Source organism: Nyctibius grandis, chromosome 5 (genome assembly GCF_013368605.1).
Source record: "Nyctibius grandis isolate bNycGra1 chromosome 5, bNycGra1.pri, whole genome shotgun sequence".
In the NCBI taxonomy this organism is placed as follows: Eukaryota; Metazoa; Chordata; class Aves; order Nyctibiiformes; family Nyctibiidae; genus Nyctibius; species Nyctibius grandis.
Window position 1 is genome coordinate 65955434 of NC_090662.1, and position 24444 is coordinate 65979877.

The following is a 24444-nucleotide window of genomic DNA, read 5'->3' on the forward strand; positions in this document are numbered from 1 at the left end:
AATCATTCCAATATTTATTCTGTCTCCACTATGTAATGGGTCATCTCATGCCCTATTGACTTCCAAGATCCAAACACTGCAGACAATAAGAATTAATATTTCCCTAGAGTGCTCATCATAGAAATATGATGACATTATAGACATAGACATAGAAGTATGAAGACAAATACATTACACCCTACAATTTCCCAAGAAATCATCTGTTTCTCTATGCATTTGTAAGGTTTTTTTCCCTAGTAATTGCACATCCAACTGGAGACGGCAAGGATTAATTTCGCAAAGTAATTTTAACATTTCTGCTAGTACTTTGTATGTTCAAAACAGAATACATACATCAATGAATTTAACAATGAAGTAGTACCTTCCCTTTATACAGGGGAAACTGAATCAAAAAGGCAAAAGCAGATTTTAAAACACGTAGCTGCAAGTGCGCCGCTTGCTCAAAAGCAACTTCAGCATATACCCTGTCCTACCTGAGCTAACAAAGCACTTTTGCCAAGACAGCTGAAAACAAAAGCAATGTAATCTTCCTCTCTTTTTGTTCAACTCTAAGCACCTCTCCAAAGAATCATTAGCCTCTTTCTGCTTTCATTGGAGCGACAGAAATTGCCTCATCCTTGCAAGCTGCAGAAATTCCAGAGCAGCTGCTGTGCAGGGCAGCAGCAAAGCACTGACCAGGAATAGTTTTTGTTGCCAGGTGGCTGGTGATACATAGAATTCAGTGCAGAATCATTTAAAATTTTAAATTATTGAAATCTCTTGGTCAAGAGACCTAATTTTAGATGAAAAAGTTAAAAACAATTAAGAAAGAATATAAAACCTTTCTTTTTCTTTCCAGATAACGAAGGATCTCATGAAAGGTAGTACAGAAAAGCCCTATATCTGTTCACAAAAGACTCATGAAGTGCGGTGGTTGTGTAAACACCTCTCAGAGCTGCATGCTAAATCTTCAGCTGGAATAAGTAATTTCCTGTCTTCAGTAATGATAACATAAATTAGGCTTATCCATTCATGGGTAGTCAATTGCAACTACCAACTGGATGAGAATTTATTGAAGTAATTTTATGATGTGAGTATTAGCAGAGACCACCAGTGCATTTCTCGACAGTCAACTATATAAGCATAATGTTTTTCACATATCAAGCTTTCTTGGCAATGGACAGTAATCTACTAAATAAAAAGCCTTTTTATTTGTTTTTTTTTTTCCTGCTTTCTCCACTCTGCATCACCAGATTGTATGCAACACTTGGAAAACTGTTTGTTCTGAACAACCCAAACAGATAAATATGATTTTATTTGTCGAGTCCATCCTAACTGTCCTTAATTTGACTTTTTTTTTCAGACAAAGGAACTAATATTTTGATAAAGCTTTCATTTTGCTGTTTCTCTATAGTCTCAGGAGATGGAGAGATGTCTTGGAAAACTAAGACCTAATTTGTATCAACAGTAGATTGTTTTCTTGCTGAAACAACTATAATCACAGAAAACTTGTGACTGAAGTAGGCAGTTGAAATCTGAAAGTCCCGTTGTTTCTTATTTTGAGCCAGTACAGAAAATCCACCTTTTTTTTGAACCACCTCTACCTCTTCGGTTTGTGTTATATCCTTGTGCCATGTTGAAAGCAGGGTCATAATTCTGTTTTAATGTACTGCTTTGAATTCATTTTAGACACATTTAAACTACAGTAATTTAGTTGATGGCTGCTTGATTTCTGTGCAGCCAGTGAGAAAGCGAGCAATCCAATGACCCCAAGTTCACTGAGATTGCTGGAAAATAAAAACAAGGCTTTGGAAGGCCAGTACTTCAACACATAAAGAAATATATTGAATACTTCAAAAGATATAAAATTCTTAGAACTGTTGGACAGGCTTCTGTGTGTGAACTTTCCTGTCCAAGTGGCATTGCTAAATACCATGACACCAATCAGAGGGCTGACATCATGTTGTTGTGTAACTCATAACCATAGAAATGTCACATTTTAAAATGCATTATATGTGCATTCAGCGGCTTAAAATCTCAGCTGTGTCAAATGTTAAATAAAGTATAATTCAGGAGATTTATTTTGAAATATGAGCTCTTTATATTTTTTTTATAAGGGGAAAAGAAAATCTAAACCTTGTTAACACTGGAAGCTTGGATTCAGACAACAGACACATTAAGAACAGGTTTCATCACCACTATAACTCACAGTGATATAGTCTGGTAAGAGTCCTGATCTTTTTAATGGGTGACAATAAGCTTGAGCTTCTACATTACAAATGGGCCATGATGCACCTAAATGTGTGCAGCCAATAAATAGCATAGTACTCCCAAATTGCTGAGTAAAAGGTCTATCTATCAGTCCATTAACTTAGTACAGGTTAGGCCTGACAACTACAAGCAATGGAGAACAGCATGTAACAGAAACTGGGAATGTAATCCTCTTCTCCTTTTCTTCAAAACTAAGCACCCGTCCAAAGAATCATTAGCCTCTCACTGCTCTCAATGGAGAGACAGAAATTGCCTCATTCTTGTGAGCTGCAGAAATTCCAGCAGCTGCTGTGCAGGGCAGCAGCAAAGCACTGACCAGGAATAGTTCTTGTTGCCAAGGGGCTGGTGATAGACAGAATTCAGTATTGCCAGGTACTGGTAAAGGGCATGACACGTACCCTTTGCCTCAAGACATATGGCAGAGTATCCGGTGTTATCTGTTACCTGTCCTTTTAGAATATCAGTATATTGGAGCTGTAAATCAGAGGCATTATGTAGGACTGATTGTCCCTTCATGTGATCACAGTCATCAGCAGTGGTGTAATGTAGCCATTGCCCTCTTGATGATCCACTGAGGAGACCACTAACACAGTCTTTATGACAGATAAAAATATGAAATAAAGACTTACTATACCACATAGGCTGCATAATATTCAATGAGTTTTGAGGCTATGATCACAAGGTAAGGGATGATATGCCCAATACGACACTGTCATCTGGGGTAGACTGAATTACAGCTGCTTTGGCAAAGCTAAAAGGACCTGAATTTCTCTGGTAAAAAAATAACAAGACCACTATCTGGTCTTTCAACTCTCACCAATTATAACTGCTACTTAAATTGCACAAGAGTTGTGGACACAGATTACTTCCAATATCAAACCCACAGTCACTTAATTTCTTGATATAGAATCATAGAATTGTTTTGGTTGGAAAGGACCTTTAAGACTATTGAGTCCAACCATTAACCTAACACTACCAAGTCCACCACTAAACAATATCCCTAAGCACCACATCTACTCATCTTTTAAATACCTCCAGGGATAGTGACTCAACCACTTCCCTGGGCAGCCTGTTCCAATGCTTGATGACTGTTTCCATGAAGAAATTTTTCTTAATATCCAATCTAAACATCCCCTCGTGCAACTTGAGGCCGTCTCCTCTCGTCCTATTGCTTGTTACCTGGGAGCAGAGACAAACACCCTCATATGCTGCCTAAGATGATCTTGTTGCTAACCAATTTCTCATATGTACGGAAAATTTATTTATAAACTTTGCACCCATAAAAAGAAATGGTGAGATGTTGAAACATATGAGTTCAGCAGTATACAATTATGGCTAACACAGACCCTTTCTGTGCAACCTGTGAATCCAGAAATAAGACTTCCAAATACGAGAAGCCTAATTGGTGTAAACTCTCTCTCACCTTTTATATTTCAGAGGACAGACCAAGTGCTTCTGTAGATAGGCAATGGATAAAGAATAAAGCAGCTGGGAGGGCTATGGCTATTTCTAGCTCTGGGAAAAACTACCTTACATAACCTTGAACAAACCAATTTTATGTGTATTTGTCTTACTTTCACCACGTGTGAAAATGAGGCAATGATGTTTATTCACCTTGTAAATGCTCTTGAAATCCCCTGATTCAGGTAACCATTCAGATCCATCCAAATACTATTTTTTAGAAACTCACCCATATATAACTCAACCACTGGAAGGGTTAAAGTTTTAAGCAAAATGCCACATTGCAGTAAGGATGATAAATTATAGATAATAGTCTGTCGGATTTAGGAAGACAGTTCAGTAAATATAATAAAAATAGATCTGTTTACATAAGGGATAAAAATTGGCTACTACTTTCAAACCAGAAGTTAACATATGCCATATTACTGCAGAGACTCCCTCAAACTGTTTTTAAACAATACTATAACAGTTACATAAAACTTAACAGCAAGTTAAGTAGATCACCCCAGCAGGCCTCTGCTTACTGCAAGTATATGGCACAGAGTTCATAGGTTACTTGAGATGCATTGTCCCAGCCAAACAAGTCAAACAATAACACTTCTAGGTGCTGAAACACTTTTCCTTGGATTTCAGCAGAAGCAGATGTGGACTGACTACACACTGAACAAAAAGAATATTTTGAAAAGTGGATGGCAGCAGCAAAAATATAAGCTCAGCTTGCAGTTTATCTGTAATCATCCTTGCCTTTCACCTTGACACTAGCTTTCTAATATTACCCTCTTCATCTGAAAATCAGTGCAAAGTTTCAACAAATTGGAAGTTCATTTCTTCATGTGTGCTTCATATTCCTCCACTAAACAAATTGGTGCAGTGTTCAATCTTCATTTTAGTTTGGGGTGTAAGTTCTGAGTCATCATCATTTAATTTTCTCCAAGCCTCCAGCTCGTGTTTTCTGTTTTTCTTCCTGGATGTGTCATAACAACTGAATTGTACCACCCCTGTAAAATGGTAAAGCCAGGCAGACATCTGCCAGCAACAAAATACTGTGCTCTCACTCTAATTCCCCACACATTCCCCTTTTCACACTACTTTCCTTGCACCCTCTCAATAAAGTTGTAGAGCCTAGTAAGCAATTTCTTTTCATTCTCCACAACATTTTGCCAATGCTAACACAGAGACGAGGCAATAAATCAAAAGAGTTGCCTCAGAGAAGAGCACACTTGCCTTGCATGCTCTTTTCCTAGACCTGTTTCTATCAATATTCCCATGAGGTTAACTTCCCTGAAGTCAGTGACTTCCCTGTAGGTAGGATATCTGCTAGTTCTGGGTCAATACTGTGTTAATGAACTGTGAAGGTAATGTTTTTCAGAATTGCTAAGTAATTTTGATTTGGGAAAATCAGCTGAGAAAAGTTTTACCCTTTCAAATTTAATAGAAATTCTGTTCAAAATTTTCCAGTATTGTTAAGGCAGGAACAACAGAAAAAAAAGTCCCTTAGTCTGAGCTTTGAGATATCCATTATTAATTTAAAGGAGTCAATACTTCTGTGCATTTCTTTTAAAAACAGTCATTATACATCAGAATTACACACAGAACAAAAGAAGGTGAGGATTAGCATTAAGAGAAAGGTGTTACAAGAAAGACAAAATAATTTCATCTGGAAAGAGATAGGAAAAATGAATCAAAAGAAAACATAATTTGACAGAGGAGTCTTTAAAAGTTGCTAATAAAGTTCTGTACTTGGCAGCTACCTTACCTAAACTAGGACTTTGATTCCTTTGAGGGACAATCATGTTTGAACCAGGTTTCAAGGACAGTTCTCTCACAAATGCACAGCACATGCAACTGCGTCCAATTTTTCTTACCAGATCTGGGTTGATCAGTGACTGCACCGTGTACTAGCAATTGCATGTAAGTGGATAGCTAGTGGAGCAGGATTGCCTAGACCATATCACACAGGAACGCATCCAGGCGGGTTTTGAATGTCTCCAGAGAAGGAGACTCCACAACCTCTCTGGGCAGCCTGTTCCAGTGTTTGGTCACCCTCACCGTAAAGAAGTTTTTCCTCATATTTATGTGGAACCTCCTGTGTTCCAGCTTGCACCCATTGCCCCTTGTCCTGTCAAGGGATGTCACTGAGAAGAGCCTGGCTCCATCCTCATGACCCTTGCCCTTTACATATTTATAAACATTAATGAGGTCACCCCTCAGTCTCCTCTTCTCTAAGCTAAAGAGACCCAACTCCCTCAGCCTCTCCTCATAAGGGAGATGTTCCACTCCCTTAATCATCTTCGTGGCTCTGCGCTGGACTCTCTCTAGCAGTTCCCTGTCCTTCTTGAACTGAGGGGCCCAGAACTGGACACAATATTCCAGATGCGGCCTCACCAGGGCAGAGTAGAGGGGAGGAGAACCTCTCTTGACCTGCTAACCACACCCCTTCTAATACACCCCAGGATGCCATTGGCCTTCTTGGCCACAAGGGCACACTGCTGGCTCATGGTCATCCTGCTGTCCACTAGGACCCCCAGGTCCCTTTCCCCTACGCTGCTCTCCAACAGGTCTGCCCCCAACTTGTACTGGTACATGGGGTTGTTCTTGCCCAGATGCAGGACTCTACACTTGCCCTTGTTATATTTCATTAAATTTCTCCCTGCCCAACTCTCCAGCCTGTCCAGGTCTCTCTGAATGGCTGCGCAGCCTTCCGGCATCTCAGCCACTCCTCCCAGTTTTGTGTCATCAGCGAACTTGCTGACAGTGCACTCTATTCCCTCATCCAAGTCATTAATGAATATATTGAATAGTACTGGTCCCAGTACCGACCCTTGAGGGACTCCGCTAGACACAGGCCTCCAACTGGACTCTGTCCCATTGACCACCACTCTCTGGCTTCTTTCCTTCAGCCAGTTCACAATCCACCTCACTACCCGATCATCCAGACCATACTTCCTCAGTTTAGCTGCGAGGATGCTGTGGGAGACCGTGTCAAACGCTTTACTGAAATCGAGATAGACCACATCCACAGCTTTACCATCATCTATCCACCGGGTAACATCCTCATAAAAGGCTATCAAGTTGGTTAAGCATGACTTCCCGTTGGTGAAGCCATGCTGAGTGCCCCTAATGATCCCCCTATCCTTGATGTGCCTAGAGACAGCACCAAGAACAAGTTGCTCCATCACCTTTCCGGGGATGGAGGTGAGGCTGACCGGTCTATAGTTCCCCGGGTCCTCCTTCTTGCCCTTTTTGAAGACTGGAGTGACATTCGCTTTCCTCCAGTCTTCAGGCACCTCTCCCGTTGCCCACAACTTAGCAAAGATGATGGAGAGTGGCCTAGCAATGACTTCCGCCAGCTCCCTCAGCACCCGCGGGTGCATCCCATCAGGGCCCATGGATTTATGGACGTCCAGATTGCTTAATTGGTCCCTGACCCAGCCCTCATCTACCAAGACAGATTCCTCCTCTATCCTGACTTCTTCTGCGGCCGCAGGGGTCCGGGGCTCCTCAGGACAGCCTCCAGCAGTATAGACAGAGGCAAAGAAGGCATTCAGTAACTCCGCCTTCTTTTTATCCTCTGTCTCCAGGGCCCCCACCTCATTCGTCAGTGGGCCTACATTGCCTCTAGTGTTGGTTTTACCTGCAATGTATTTGAAGAAGCCCTTTCTGTTGTCCTTGACCTCTCTTGCAAGGTTTAATTCCAAGGAGGCCTTAGCTTTCCTAGTTGCCTCCCTACATCCTCTGACAACAGACTTATATTCCTCCCAAGTGGCCAGCCCCTCCTTCCATGAGCTGTACACTCTCTTCTTCCACTTGAGTTTGCCCAGCAGTTCCCTGTTTAACCATGCAGGTCTCCTGGTACCCTTCCTTGACTTCCTACCTGCTGGGATGCTCTGATCTTGAGCTCGGAAGAAGCAGTCCTTGAATGCTAACCAACTATCTTGGGCCCCCTTACCTTCTAGTACCCTGTCCCATGGGATTTCCCCTAGCAATTGCTTGAAAAGGCCAAAGTTGGCCCTACCGAAGTCCAGGGTTGCAATTCTGCTAGCTATTCTGTTCCTGCCACATGAGATCCTGAACTCTACCATCTCATGGTCGCTACAACCAAGGCTGCCCTCAACCTTCACCTCTTCAACCAGACCCTCCTTGTTAGTGAGGATCAGATCCAGCAGCGCTCCTCTCCTAGTTGGCTCATCCACCATTTGCATCAGAAAGTTATCATCAACGAACTGGAGGAACCTCCTGGACTGAGGATGGCTGGCTGAGTAGGCCTCCCAGCAAATATCAGGGTAGTTGAAATCCCCCACAACAACCAGGCCCTGTAATTGAGAGACTGCTCTCAGCTGCCTGTAGAAGGCCTCATCACCGTCCTCATCCTGATCCGGTGGCCTGTAATAGACACCCACAACAGTATCACCCCTGCCAGCCTGCTCCTTAATTCGCACCCACAAACTCTCAACTCGCTCCTGATCCGCCCCTGGACAGAACTCAATACATTCTAGCTGCTCACTCACATAAAGAGCAACTCCACTACCTCTCCTTAGCGGCCTGTCTTTCCTGAACAGGACATAGCCATCCATGACCACATTCCAGTCATGCGAGGCATCCCACCAAGTCTCTGTAATTGCCACTAAATCATAGCCCCCTGACCGAACACGGATTTCTAACTCCTCCTGTTTATTCCCCATGCTGCGCGCATTGGTGTACAGGCATTTCAGGGAGCGAGCTGAGCACACCGATTTCACCCCAGGGGGATGGGAGGCCTCCTGGTCTACCTCAACACTAGAGTGTTGCCACAGTGGTGCAAGCCCAGCTACTACCCCATCCCCCTTCAAATCTAGTTTAAAGATCTCCGAAAGGTCTAGGCAATCCTGCTCCGGCAGGGGGATTGGACTAGATGATCTTTCGAGGTCCCTTCCAATCCCTAACATTCTGTGATTCTGTGATTCTGTGAGCTATATAAGTGTCAGTCTTGCAGTCCTGGTTAGCGCAGACTGTGAAGCATCTCTATAGAAATACCCACAGCAGATCACCTAACCACGAAGTAGCCACATCTCATTTAACTTCAATCTCAGTAGAGTCCAAGAAAAAATGTTTTTAAGAGAAACCTCACCTCAATGTTCAGATGGGGAAATGACAATATCAGACAGCAGATTCAGTTGTGGTAGCAGGAACAAATGATAGCAGCCATTCTAAAGAGCAGGAGAGTTGCCAGATGACAACACCTTGAAATTATCATGAGAGGGGCATAAAAAGAAAAACACTTGCAGCAGCCCGGGTCTTCAGAGTACTGAACTGGTAAATACAAATACTAGACTGCTAAATACCTATACCTACCTTTATGGACAAATACCCCAGAACCTTGGAAATTTGCAATTTTTAGGTGAATTTCCAGATGTAGGATGCAAGTGCACGTATCTGAACCAAAGTCATTTCCTTTTTTGCCTCCTCCCTGAATTCTACCTTCACATCATGAAAGCACAAGGAATATTCAATAAAACAGCCGTACACTTCAGAGAAGAGGCGGTTGCGCTTTAATAGGAGCAACCATGTGGCTTCTAATCTTGTTGTTGGAAATGACTCAATGGTTTTAGCTGCACCTTTCCCTCTCCCATTCCTTTACAAAAAGAAAACAAAAAAACCTCAAAAACATATAAAAGATGCACAATGCACAAAACCTGAAACTCAGGCAGTTAAGGTTTGGTTAAGTTATAACAACGTTAAGGCAGAAACTACTATTAGAAAGTGTTTGGCAATCTGAAGTTTAGGTGTTGTTACCTGCTCCAGCTATTAATGTCAATGGCAATATGGTGCCAAACAATCATAATTTATATGTATGATTACAAAACTTTGTGTTCTGCTGCTCGCTTGATGATACTGTTATGGAATATTTAGTTTGCTTTTGAAGAAGTATTTAATTTTCAAACACTTATATGCACTTTGTGCAATGAGACAGGATGAATTGTCCTTTAGGGATTGGGCTGCCCCTCACTGATTCCAGCTTGAGCTATACCAGATGCCATACAGCCCATACAGAAGAGCTGACTCTTAATCTTTCTTCTTCTACATCCACTAAATATGACTTTATATAATTGCACCAGAGCACTGAGACAATAAATGAATGGTCCATGAAGAACTCTGGAGAGGTTTCAGCAATTTCTGTAAGGAAATGAGGCAAAATGAATCTGAACAAGATACAGGACACGGTGCAATAATGTCTGGCTTCTTCTGAATAAAAAGAAAGAACAAGTGTCCTATCACTGATATTTTATCTTGAGCCAGTATGGTGTCTAATGTGAAAATTTACAATGTGCAATAATAAATTAAGAACGTCTGTTCTATTAGGAAACAAATATAGTACTCAGTAATTACTACCAGCTTCAACACTAAAATGTTAACAATATGTTTGAATTTTTAAAGACTGCATTTCTTAGCAATTTTACAGCCTGTCACTTTGAAAGACCTTGTAGATACTTGCCAGATGTGATACAGTGGTAGAAGAACACTACAGCAGACAGCTTGTTTATCCTTAGATCACCCCACTCTTTTTCTCTCAAACCAGAGAAATGATTTCTGAATTTCCTAATGATCTTGCAAGATCAGCATTGAAAATTAGTAGAGCTAGAAATTACTATATTAAAAGGAGTATTATATTCTTTAATTCTAGTGGTAAGAACATAAACCTTCCCTAAGTCCTACTTATCAGTACAATGACGTCATCCTGGAGTAGGGGAAAGGATAATCTTCCTTGCTGCTGCATTATTGAAGAATGGCAATGAGTTCTGATAAATATACCGCTCATCATGCATGTAAGTTTAATTACAACCGACACTAAACAGTCTTTTACATAGGATGGAACATGTTGTGCATTTTAAAAGCCATATATTGTTTTCTATATTTCTAGTGTCTTTTCTGCCTACAATACAGCAACATATTCCAAGCATTTTTCAACGCTTCCTCTCTGCTCTGTGCCTTCACTCCACCAGCTGTCACTCCAGTGACATTTCCCAAGCATGAAGCTGACAAAGAGCAGGGTAGGGCTTAAGTGCTTAAGCTGTGGAGATCAGTAGCAGTATTTTAAAATATCAACATAACTCAGTGTTTTGGGAACAATTTCTGATATCGTTACTTGAATGAACAACACAGTTTACTACACAACCCCTCACACTGAATACAGTTCAGTTACTTCAGAAACTTAAAAGGTTACTATACTACAGCACACAGCTATTTTGTCTGTAAATTTCCTGGTTTTCTACCATAATACTCCATTTAAACTAGAAATTAAGAAAGCCTAACCTTACTAATACTAAGAAATTTCTGTGTAGACAACTAAGAAAACTATTACTAATGCAGAAAAGAGGCCAAAGGACAGAGTGTAGGACAGATATTTGAGAAGTGTTTTACTTCCTGATTTGCACATCTTCTCTACCAATTTATTTTTCAAATTCCATAACAGTATTTACAGGTCAAAATTATCTGAAATTCTGGTCTAAAAAAGATCAAGAGGAGTTTTCACACACGGGTGTCTTCCTCCAACACTTAAGCTTTCTTCTCACTTTCTAGTTCTTGTGTGTTATTTGAGCCACTGTAGTCCAAGATCTAAATACTGACAGGAAAATCTACTGCAACATGCAGAGTTAGTATGAGCATATTCTTCAACCTGTAAAAATACAGGTCCCACTACTGAAATTAAATTAACTCAGACACTCCAACAGCAGAAAGACAAGTCGACATGATTTTCAATAGCCTCCAAAAATCTTACCTAGTGACCATAATTTTAGGAAACATTCAAGGTAGGATTTCCTGTTTGCCAACTGGCTTGATTATGGCATTTACCATTCTCATGTGTATCTATAAACCAAACAAGGAGAGAATCTTAACTTCTCTTAGTTCAGAAATAGTTCCATAGTGTTTCTGTTCTTCCCGCATTATGTGGCAAGGAGGGAAAATTATCACAAGCCTCTCTGATACTGCTCATGAGGTGACAATATCATGCATGATACACAGAAGAAATTTCTGTGAAGTGAGGACACCGTAAGCCTGTTACATCAGATAGTGTGGACATACCCTTACACTGCATTGTGTTTCCACTGCTCTGACTTGTAGGCACTGGCATAGTGCTAACCAAGTGTGAAGGAGCCCTCTAGTGTAAAAAAGAAACTGAACCTACTGCCCATATTTTGCACACGAGCAACACAGAAAAATGATGACTGCGATGCCACTGTCAGTCTCCAGGCATTCCAGCAACACACACTGGTCACATGTTGCAACAATTATAAAATCTCCTGGCTCTCAACACTGAAGGAAGAAAAGGTGTATATATACTTATAGCTAGTCCTAATGGGTGTTACAGATAATGTGATTTCGGGGCTAATGTGTGACCAGCCATACAACTGGTCTTAAGTGAAAAAGGAATCCAAAAACTTGAGAACGATGCAGAAATAAACTGCAGTCCCTGTCAGATAAATATTTTGTTTAAATTTTCCACTAGACCTTGACCTTAAGAACCATTGATAAAAAACATTTAAAGGACAGAAAGCCTTTTTTGTAAACCTTATGTACTAGGGTAAATTTTATCTATTATGTGCTGATCACTCAAATCTTCCAGAGGCTTAGCCAGTTTGCTCTAGAATATAAATAATATCCAGGAAATTCCAGTGCTCAGATCTATTTGCTAGTGATATGGCTTCATTACAGCAGCTCCATCTCTTTATCTCGGATGACAGAGAAAAAAAAAAAAATCTGTATATATCACTACAGCATGCAATTCATGTAATATTCACATAATATATACAGCTGAAGACACAAGAAGCCATTGGAGAGGCAGCATATACCTCCACAGTACCTGTAGTATTCTATGAAGATGCTGCATAGTAGCTGTTGGCAAAAGATCACAGTCATGCAAGTAGAGAGAGACAAACTCGTAAAGAGAGAACGATAGAGATTCAGTCCCACACACACACATAATATGCAGATGTTTCCTGCATCAAAACTTTTGGTTTATGCTTTGTATCACTAAGATTAGAAAAAAAATAGCAAGGATGATGCTTATGTTGATTATATTTTATTGTCACTAATTCTAAATGAGACATATGTTAAATTTACCTGGTCTAAAAACAATATTGTTCTGAAGTTGTATAGAGGAAACCATATGCAATAGCTTATTTTTGTGGTTTTAATCTTTAGAGTGATCACAGTTGATTGCATAGCAGTTTTATGATGCTGGATGGAAAGTCAAAACAATTATGAAGTTTAAATTGGTAACAGCTTATTTAATGCCCTGCTGTCTAACTGCTAGAGGGATAAACAAAGAATACCTAGAATACTGGAATGAGTTTAGGAAATTCATTAGAAAAGTTATGAAGTGATATTAGAAGAAGAGAGGAAGTAATGCATGAGAGGCATAACCAACTGACAGATGAGGAGAGATTGCAAACACTTAAGCAAAATCACAAGAGATGCAGTTTAGATAATCATTTAGAGGCAAAGAACAGAAAACTCAGGCCCATTTTAGACAAACAGAATTGTGAAAGTGACTTCATTTTACTTCCATTTCCAATTTTATCCTGGATGCAGACCTGAAACTTTTCTGAATTTCACAAATGGGGAAAATGAGTTCTGCAAAATTCAAATGTCATCATGGTTAGGGTCCTTGCGCTGGAAATCTTACGTAAACAGACACTCTCACTAAACCTGCTGAACATCTCACTTCCGGACAGGCTGCACAGCCTCCTTGGGTTATTTTGGCAGCTCCTTTTCTGGTTAGCATAGAGGAGTTCAGAGGAATGCAAAATGAAAAACGGGGAAAAAAATAATTCGACTTTCCCAAACCACAGAAAAGTTTAATTTGGTATACATTTTGACCAAAGGTTCAGTGACAGCAGTGGTCATATTTTATCCAAAAATCACTCTCAATGAAAAGAACTCTAAAAAGTTTTGGTGCAGAAGGACTAAGAGAAAGAAATATTGTACTGCTGGCATCTACATCCACACTCAAATTCTATAAATACTAAAAGTGTAGAGGTTGCAAGTATTATCACATTTATGCAAAAGCACTCCTAGGAGGCAGAATCAGAGGAAACTGTATAGATTATTCTGCTTTTTAATGACATTTGACTGGCTAACGACAAAGTTAATTTCAATATGTTACAAAAAAAAACCCTTTTAACTGCACATCTATAATATCTGAAAATTACTTAACTTCCCCTGGACATTTGCCCGTTCCTTTAGTTGTATCAGATTAGGCAGAAGAAGCAAAGAAGAAGAACTTACAAGGATTTTGGTGTTTTGATGGGGTTTTTTGTGTGGAAGTATTGTTTTCTATCCTATTTGATTTGGTTTATGTATATCAATATCAGATTTAATTGTAGGATTAACTACAATTAACTACTTAAGGATAGTTATTTGAAAATATTTATGATTTTTCATAAATCACACTTGATTCTGTGAAGTGTATTCTGTGAAGTTATTTGAAAATATTTATGATCTTATTAAGTCAAATTTTGGGTACCAACAGAGTATGTCTGAACATAATTTTTCTTCCTACAGCTTGACTCTTAATGTCATATTTGAACACTGGATTATGAATTTTAAATGCAGACAAGTAATTTGTAACTACAGAACTAAATATCTAAAGACTCACAACAAAAATATTTGAAAAGGCCATAATAATGATGCCTATGTTCAAGAAATATCTTCAGACACAACTCAGAATCTATGCTTTCAGATGATCAAAATCTTTCTCCAAAGACCTCCAGGCTTTGAGATTTATTAGTGTTTAAAGGAATAAAAATTAAAATATAGGTGTTGAAAGCTTGAGAATTAAAAATGGCTGTGATTTCTAATAACCAATGCAGGAATAAAAGAGATTCTTTAGAAATGTACTTCATAAGAATGACTTGGCTCTATTTTCTCATTTTCTGTGACACCATGTAAGCCCTCCACTGGCCAAGTATGCTTAAGACAAGTATTTTTTTCATTTTTACACCTTTTTTTTTTTTTTTTTTTTCATAACCACCATAGCTCCCGAGCTGGAGTAGGCTCAGCCTGATGAAGTGGATGTCATGATGTGCAAAAACACTGGCCAAGTGTTGGGTAGAATGATTTTTGTAGACTGAAGCACATCTAACAGAGTTAGCATTCACAGATTCATGATTAAGCTTACACATTAGGACACCAATAAGAGAAATGAAAAAGTCTGCACCATTTTAAGCATACTTATTCATCCTACTTCTTTTCTGCTGAACTGAATTCCCTTGCTTAAATGATTGTGGATGCAGAAAGTTGTGGCTCAAAAGAAGTCAGGGAGCACATGGAATTTAAAAGCCAGATCAACTTCAACATTGCCACAGCCCTTTTAAAGTTTATAGTATTCCTGTATGACCCACTGAACAAATCTAGCGAAACAAGAGGACAGCAAGACTGCCAAATAAGAGAAGTCATTGAAAAACATCTTTAACTGATGCGGAGGTTTCAATCATTAATCAAGTTTAAACAAGTTGGAAAGGAAATAGTACAAGAAAGGAATAATTCTGGTTACTTAGAAAAACTTCTCTTTAAATGGAAATGAACTTTTAAAACCTTTGAATTTCCCTGAAAAGACCATTGAAAGTGAGACCTTAAAAAAATCTACTCAGAAACCACATTCCCTTTTAAAAACTATAACTGGAGAGGGCATTGTCAGGCCTGTAAAAGAAGGATTACTTCCTATTTGCTTCATAAACCAATTTTACTGCCTATAAGCACTTCCATTTTCAAAGATCCTACAGAAACTGTAGTTTTGGTATTTAAGATGGTATACTGGAACCAATTTCTCCCTGCACTATACCAGTGTTCCTTTATAATCCCCCTGCATGTCTTCAGTAATAACAAGGTGAGCTGAATGGCCAAGGAGAACGAGAGTAGTTTCATTTATTATTCAGCAGTGACTACTTTTTCTTTATGTTCCTGTCACTAGAACTGATTCTCCTAGCTCCTGTTGCAGTATTAAATCACTAAAGAGTGGAACTACAACTGGTAGAAAATCAGTGTGAGTGAAAAGTGAATCCAGCATAACAGTATATTTTAGCTAGGTTTAGTTCTGGTTTTGTATCCAGACACACACAACTCACTGTCCCTTTCTCATCCCAGTGACTTCATCCTCACTCCCTAATGGCTATGTACTCCACTGGAAAGTTTCACTTTTTCTTTTATCTCATTAGACAAGTTTAACAGGAGCATCATGACCTCAAAGGAATGTTTCATTTCAAGATTAGATTTTCACATGCCCTACTGACTCAAAAATAAGGTTAAAGGAAGACAGGTATATAGTTAAAGCCTGGTGCTCATGTTGATGTAGGTTCAGTTCCTGGCACTGTCACTGCCTTCTCTTCTGCAAATATTTGATAGCTAGTTTTCATAAATTACTCAAATTAAGTACTGTCCTTCTCTGCAAACAGCTCTCTTAATTTAGGATAAAGTACTGTTTAACATCAGTGAAGGTAAAAGAATCTGTCTTAATCTTTCTGTCTTAATTCCATTTCTGAATGTAGTGGTTAATTTGTCCTTGCTAATCAGGAATCTCGTAAGTCAACCTTCACAAGTAAAATTATCCCAACATGCCAGAAGTAGTAGACAATCAAAAATAAGTTTTCTGGAAAATAATTCACATTTAAAATGTTGGCCATAAGAAAACTACATGCTGGACTTTTGTCAAAAGCATTAATTCATCTTACCATGCTTAAGTAATTTTTGAAGTAATTAAAGTAATGTCATTCTGACTTGTACAGAAAGGTTCAATAACTGAAAGTCTAAACAAGATTCAGACAACACTGCACAGGTACAAAGCTGAATCTTTTTTATTCCTTGTGCTCTGTTGCTGCATCATTGTACAAGGTTGGATGCTTCTTGCTGACAAAGCCCTCGGCAGTAATATCAGATCTTATTAAACAGAGCTTATAGCTCCAGAGCTTACAACACATTTGAGTAAATCCACTGAAGTTAACTGCATTAGACAAATACAGAGCTAGTGTGAGTGAGAAGTGAGCCAGGCCCTTACTGTTACCTTTTTCCCTCCTGCTTTCTTCTCTATTGTCACACTTGTTTCTAATAAGGGAATGAAAATTGTCTACCTCTATAGTAGGTAAGATGACAGTGGCCTGCGCTCAGCTGCTTACCCTTCTGTAAGTACTACTGCTGTATAAACAGAAATAAAATTTGTAATGTGTGTCAATAGGTGCACTCCTCCGTAGTGCGAAAGGAATTAGACAGGAGTTAATGCAACGGCCATTCACACCTTCTGCCTCTCACCAAATGATGATTCCAAAATTCAGGAACAAGAGTACCATGTTTGTCATTTGTTATTTGCTTTCATTTCTCAGAATACAGCTGAGAAAGAGACCTATAGAGATAAAAATCTTGATTACACAGTGCTAAGCAATGTACTGCTTGTTATGTGGTCAGTGGCATTAACCATATAGCAGTCATTCTGCTTCACGTTTTCAATCAGTATTCTTTTGTCCTTACCTCCTTCAAGGAATCGTATCACATCCATTCCCTGTAAATCTCTCTAGATGCCACTAAGATAGTATTTACTCACTGAACTGTAAGGTCAGAAGAAAAAGCAAGTGATTGCTCATTATCAGCCTGATGCAAAGCCCACTAAGGCCAGTGGAAGTCTTTTCATTGATTTTAATAGACCTTGGATGAGGTTATATATAAGTAGCTTCTGGCACCTGATTCATCAGGACATAATCCTGACTGCACTAAAAGATTTCCTGGTGACTTCAGTGATACTAGGATTTCACCCAATTATGGTTTTTGCATTGTTATTCATTTGGTAATACAAATAAAAGGCAGTTTTACATTGGCTATGGGATAAGAAAGGTCCTATGGGATTTTTACATTGGCTGTGGGATATGAAAGGTCCTATCATGATTGATCATCCTTCCATCATACACATGGGCAAACAGTAATTATTCACTGCGAGAGCATATACAAGAAGAGGAGAGAATGGATTCTCATTATGGGTAGATGACTGTATTACCATTGTCCTCCTTGATGCACTATAGGGGGCAATATTCAAATGTAACAATGACCTACTGGTTTCTAATTATCTTGTCCTAAACCCTGATAAACTTGGCTATTCTTGCAATAGTGAATTTCTTTCCAGCAAAGCATTTCCCTTGCCAAAGTATATATTTTTTGGCAGCATCTGGCACTTTCCAGCCCTGGAATCTGATGTAGGCTTGTAAATTGTGCTAGATTGGCAAGGTTTTCATCCTCTAGAGCACTGAATTGGTGTAAAATAATACATTATATTGTTTCCCACTCTTCCTGCTATTTTTTTTTTTCCTCAAAAGAATTCTAAACTCTGAAATTTCCGTTTCATATCCCAGTGCAATACTCACAAAACTATAGGTCTTTCTCTTCACACATTGCAACTGGCTTAGGAACTACTGTGTGAAGCATAATGGCTCTATCACGTGCTCAGTATACTTAATGGCCTTCAAAGCAGCCATTCCATAAAAAAGGGCAGAGTACAGTGCAGCTATATGTGAGAGGAAATTGTTACAAGTGCTGTACTTTGGAAATAAGTTAAGGAAAAGAGAATTTTTTTCCAATTAAATACAAAATGAAGAAAAAAAATGCTTCTGAAAGCATATTTCTAGAGGAAAAATTACCTTCTTCAACTGTGTGGCAGATTAAATAAACACAGACATACAAATTAAAAATTAAGACACCTTTTGGAATAAATGTACATTTGTCAGCTGACTTCAAAGCAGTGAAGTAGTTATTTTACTCTCCATTTGAAACATGAAAGTTTTCATTTTTTCATAAGGTGCAGCTTATAAATCTTAATTATTCAGGCAAAACACTCTGTGAAGTCTTGATAGATTTCTCTTATAGATCAGCACTAACTGAGTGCCTATGTTTTCCCAGTCTTACTCGCCTAGAATTTCAGAGCAATCAGCAAACACCTCCTTGCCTTAGACTTGGTAATTAACGCAATCCAGTATTCCACAAAGCAGTAGCTCTAGTGCAATATCTCAATATTAACAAATGCACATGCTTTCATAAAGATTTTACTTTTGCGTTCTGATAAAGCTTATCATCTATTCTCATGCATATTAAATTAGACTTCAGAGCTACAGCATCCATTCATTGAGCATTTATAAATGCTAATATATGCTCATTTTGATGAATACAAACAAAAATCTGTCTAAGCATAATTATTTTTTGGCACTAACAAAACATTGAAGGAAAGTGGAAGATAAATATTAAATATTGTAGCTTCAAAATGCACGCAACTTATTTACATGAAAATCAGGTTGCCTACTTTGCAACATTTAAACCTTGAGGTATTTCTGTTAAGGGACTTTACAATAGTTCACAAGATTTGTTGTTTGCTTTCTTGTTTGTTTGTTTTAATGGTTTGTAGAAGTATCAAACACCAGACATTTCCTGCTGATTGAATACTGACTCATAATTTTCCAAATACAGATTAGAAATTCCAGAGTACCCTCAAGAAGTGTTACCAATATAACATTATAACTATTTGTCTAAGATCACAAGGAGATGAAAAGTGATATCAACAATCTCTTATTTTGCATATGTATGCATTTATAATGCATAATGTACGGCGATATACAACTAAACAGCGGACTGGCTGGTATGCTTTTTAGAACAATATGTGTCCTTATATTTAATTGTTAAAATGGAAATAAAAAAGAATGGCTTTGATCTCCACCAGTGACACATATTTTGTGATTTAAGATAAATCACTTTCAATGGAATTCATTTTCTTTGAGTTCAGCTCCGTAGAAGAAGTTGTGTGTATACTCTAAGACTAGATCAAGTAGCTTTATCTGCTGTCGATGAAAGAACACGGGCTCTTTCAGAGAACAAGGATTCATTTCATTTTAAGCAAAGCATTCAAAACAGAAATAAGTCACTCTCCAGCCACGCCTGCTTATTTACTTGACAACCTTAAACTAGATCCCTAATTTTCAGGTAGTAAAGATGAGTAAGATAAATCTCAAAATCAGCATCCCTAGTCTTCTGTGCCACCATAAGGCAGATAGCACCTGCAACTCAAAAATACTCCAACCAGCAGGTCCCAGCCTCAATCTGACATACAGGATACGTTTATTCAGTTAGTACATTGTAATATAGCACTATAGAATCTCAACCTTGTTGTTCAGGCCACAGAAAAATTCTTTCTGGCCGACCTACTGTCTCATAGTATGCTTACATATATCCAGATACTGTAACCTACGAACTGGACACAGTGGTAAATGAGAAAAAAAGTCTGTCATCACACTTCTCTGCAGGATCGCCCACATAGGTACTGCAAAACTGCTATCAATGCTTCTAAATTGTACAAATTATATTACCCTGATGTTTTGATGGAAACATTTTGAGTTTCTCTGTACAAGATTATAGTACACTAATAGGTCAATAGCCTTTCACATTACTTTAAAAGCTGCAGTTATAGCTGAAGATTGACTCTAATAGTAGGTTAGGAATAAGTTCATGGTTTTTCAGATTTGTGATGTTTCTCTGAATTACAGTCTAAACAGCATTCTCGGGTTCTACTGCTGGGCTAAAAAAAGACACTATGTGCAGCAAATACAAAGAGTCACATAAAAGCTCCAGGACACATTACCCCAGTTCTTCCTAGAGTCCTCTAAACAGTAGATTAGCTTTGTGTTTATCCTGGGCTATTTCTCATGTAATTTCTAATGTTAATCCTACAACAGTATATTATAATTCTCCACAGAATACCTAGATAGTTTGACAATTGAAACTTCTATAGTCCACCTACACCGGTGCTTCTCACATTGAAACCGTCAGTAGAGCAGAACCAATGGCAGCACCAGTGAGATATTTTGGAGGGAAGGGGGGGAAGAAAGAAATCAAGACTAAACAAACCCTGCTGAATTATTCCACTGACTTTTCATTATTTAAAGGGAAGTGCTGTTAGAACAGAAGCCAGCTGTTTAACTATTGGAATTCTGTACCTTAGCCTGCTTTCAGGGGACTTCAGAACAGTGTGACTAAACTTCGTATCTGCTTGTAGCACATGGAAAGAAACATTCATGGATTTGGTAAAGTAGATTAAATGAGAGTCAAAAATTCTATTAAGTAAACTTTAACCTACATGATATGAAATCTCTTTTGAGCTAGCAACTGACAAAAAAGGAAAGAAACCTCCAAGGAGATCAGTGTACGCCAGCAAAAAAGAATGCCTAGGACTGTTATATGTCCACAGGCAGCACTTTGAAGGTTGAGTAAATATGAGGGATTTTTTGATAACAGCTGGAATGCAGCACTTGAATTATGTCAGAAAAATGAGAAAGAATTATATGGGTGCCCAGTTGACACAGCAGGATCAGTCAGTATTTTAAGGCAATATGATAAAAAAAGTTAAGGAACAGAACACTGTTATTAAATGTGCAGAACATCAGTCATTTATTTACTAATATGGTTTTTGATCTAGAAATTAACTTAAGTGCTTAGTTACATAAGTCTCTTAAGTCTCTGTGTAGGAGAGTACTCAGGCATGTACTTACTGTTGAATACATGCTTTAGTCCAACAGACTGTGTAAGAGCGTGAACATTTGCCTAGACTTAAGTGCATCCTTTGGTAACTTGATTAACTGGGACCATCTGATCCTGCAGTCCCTCCAGAAGAAGATGGGCCAAATACTGATAATATCTGTAAAAGTGGTAGTATCTCCTTGTAATTCTTTATCTCATCTTTGTCTGTGATAGTATCTTTTGTATACTGCAGCACTTAAGAGGACAGCAGCAATTTTAAATCTGTTGGGTTAAAATTTACACATCATATACTTCTCAAAAGTAGAGTCCAGAATCGTGATTACTGAAAAAGAATAATTTTTCCTATTTTTTTTCTATTTATTTGCTCTATCTGTTGTACAGCACTATAGGTAATACCACTTAATATTTCATACAAATTTTAAGTATACTTGATTGCTTAGGTCTTTCTAAAACCTTGGGAAAACTTTTTTTTAAAAGAAAAAAATAAACCCATTTGACTTCACAATAATAATGTTACCTTTTTATGAAGGATAAGCATTTAGTATGCCATGTAATACATGAATATTTAAGTCTATAAATAAATGCCAAGTTTCATTGCTGACCACATCACTGGTGTATTAGTGATTCCATTCCAAACTTGTTACATGTACCATACAGGTTCTAGTTCGTCTTTGGCTTTAATCATGACAAAGCTAAATGTTAACCATATTAAGCAACAAAATACTAAGACCTTGAAAACTTTATGTTTCATTTGATTATCTCCTTTATAACCCCCTTCATATACCAATGGATCCCACAAAAAATGCCGCTATCAGTCATTAGACATTTGTAGTCTTCCTACTACTCATGGAAGGAAGATTTCTCCTATCACGCTCTGTTGTTAATTCATGGAAGTTCCTGGCCAACACATTTCATCTTATTGATTCTAAATTTTGTCACCTAGAGGTAATATTATCTACCCAGCATGAATGTCATGAGGAACTAACATCTGTAAAATTTGCAGAAGTGCAAAATATTACTAAACTGAAATCTTGTATTGGATTGATACATTTTTTTTTTTAAGAGGTAACTTCTTTGCTAGGTAGACAGATCATGATAAGCCAGATGAAACTAACCAATGAACTGTCCATCCTTATTTTTGCTATTAGCAGTAGCCAGGGAATCAACCAAACCTCAATGCCTGTTAGCTGCTATGAAATACCATTTAAAGGAAAATTCTTGAACAGAAGCTTTTATAGTATGTTTGCTTATGAAAAATTGGCAGACTGAGAAAAGAAAGGTAAGCTTAACTAATCAACTATTTGTACCTACAATTCATCTGAATCTATTAGAAAGAGTTATACCTTCATATCCAGGAACAGAATTTGCCCTTCCATGTTTTAAATGGGAGCAAGACAAAATGTGGAATGCTCTGGGTATCCCACCCAGTAATGACAGTCCACATTTTATCATGACTGCTAAATTTTAAACGTATTAGGCTAAGACCACCTGATTAACAGACTTCAGAAAAATCTCCAGGGAAAATCTTGTACTTTATAAGTCAGTGAGTGAAAATAGTCTGGAAAAAAAACCCAAAACTCTGTGTCTTAATATTTATAATCCTCTTCAGTGATATACAGAAAACAACATGCACACACACACACACAGAGACAAATCAAAACATTACTGTGATCTACTCCTGGCTTGCTTTTCTGTTTAGTCTTATGAAACAAATAATTTAGCAGGCAATGTACAGTATAGAGGCCCTCAGTGGATTGCAATATACTAAGTAAGCATGTTTTTCTTTTTGTTTAATTTATAGTCCCTGGAAAAAAAGACATTTAATAACCTGTTGTCTGGGTTTACAAAGCTCATAGGGATAGTTAGTTCTTAGCTGACTGTACTGCTGGCTAAATTGTTAGACATACTTTACCACTAGAGGTCTTTTCATTTACGGATATACTAAGGCCTCAAGGGTTCTTCATCAGTGGATGTATGTTTTAATCACAGAGAATTGCAAAATGCAGTGTTGTCTTCAAATTGACAACTACAGGACAATTATATGGATAGTAACCTAGAATTTTGCAATAATTTCCCAGAGAGAAACTGAATTTTCATCTTTTTTGATACCTTTATTCTTTATCTAGCTTTAGTAGTTTCTTAAAATGTAAACTCATGCCAAACTCTGTGAATAACAGATTTTTTGTCTCAGTGATAAAACTGAAGGGGGAAAAAAAAGCAAGAAAAATAAATGGTAGAGCTGACTGAATTGAGTTACTTCATTTCTTGGCTCTTGGTGTGATTTTCTTTCCTTTTTTCCATATTTTTGTGTTCTTAACCAATGTGGATCATTCTGTAAATGGACACATTTAATGCTGAAAATGTCAAAACAAAACATTTAATCTTTTCAGAATTTTACTGCCTGAAACCAAATTCTATCAGAATTTTAAAATAGATGTAGTAAGTAAGCAACCACTTATTTTTGTGACTTTACTGTTCCTTTGTTTCTAGTTAATCATAACAGGGCAACTGCACATCCAGCTGGGTTGCATACAAACAAACCCAGGAAATAAGGTATCTGTAATCTTTGCATAGTATAGCAGAGAAATCAACAGTTACTAAAGAAATCATAAATCATTGGAAAAAAAAAAGAGCAGAAAGTTCTATGAATGAAAATGTCACGCTTTACTGGAGATGAGTGAAAAATGCAAAACATTTGCCAACCAAGTAGTTTCTACAGTTGCCCAGTGCAAACACAAAACACAGGAAAGAACACATTATGTCAGTCCCATTTCCTATCTTGTGCAAAGCTATAGAATATAAAATCTTCTGCTTTTATCTGTTCCATCAACCATCTTCCTATTTTTGCTGCATTTCATTGGTTACTTTGTTACCGTATTTCCTGCTTCCCACTAGTTTTTGAGCTTGCAGATCTTACAGCCTGTGCAGTGGTATACAGTATTAGTTTCCCCTTTGGAACACACTCTGACTTCACATAGTGCCTCAGTGTAGCCTTTTTCACTAGAAAAAATTTGCCTACAACACAGGAGTGATTTATGATCTTTAAACACCAGCTACCTCAGTCAGCTCAACAATCAGTTTTCATCCAAAAGCTAAAGGACAAATTTCCTTCAAGGTTTCTAAATGCCAGGTTTCAACTTCCTCCCTCTCCATTTTCAACGCCAAGACAGTTCAAGAAAATCTTTTAATAATACTTTT

The 24444-nt window shown here is 38.1% G+C and overlaps 1 protein-coding gene across 1 annotated transcript in view; it reads left to right on the top strand.

Moving 5' to 3' along the window:
* IGF1 (insulin like growth factor 1) overlaps positions 1–24444 on the top strand; it is a 55568-nt gene that overhangs the window by 19231 nt on the left and 11893 nt on the right. The gene's annotated exons all lie outside the window — the stretch shown is intronic.